Raw genomic sequence first — 470 nt, 5'->3', positions numbered from 1 at the left:
ACTTTCAGATCAGTATCACGGTAACCTTGCACGTGCGCAACAAAAACGTGTCAGGGTGAAATTCATCACACGTGTGTAAGAGTGTTGGTGTAATATATAGATCTAAGACAAGCTATTCTGACTTTAAAAACTAGTGGTCAGGTGGCAGGGTGTGGGGGTGCGTGGGAGTCACGTGGTAAAGAACAGACACGTGTTTATCAACACAATTATACATCAAGACCTCCATCACCCCCCCACCCCGAAAAGATCTCATAAGAAATGAAAGATAGGGACGAATAATTTTATTTTGTACATTAGTGACAGGTGATGGCAGACTGAAGGATTTATCTGAATGCATAGTGTTTTATTTTATTTCAACATCTTTTGCATCTCAGAACTGAATAAAACTTTTCCATAGTCTTCAGAAAATCAAGATTCAAAGTTTATTTATTTATTTATTTATTTATTTATTTATTTATTTATTTATTTAT

The sequence above is a fragment of the Silurus aristotelis genome, assembly GCF_946808225.1.
Source record: "Silurus aristotelis genome assembly, chromosome: 21".
In the NCBI taxonomy this organism is placed as follows: Eukaryota; Metazoa; Chordata; class Actinopteri; order Siluriformes; family Siluridae; genus Silurus; species Silurus aristotelis.
Note: the sequence above shows the minus strand (reverse complement) of the source record.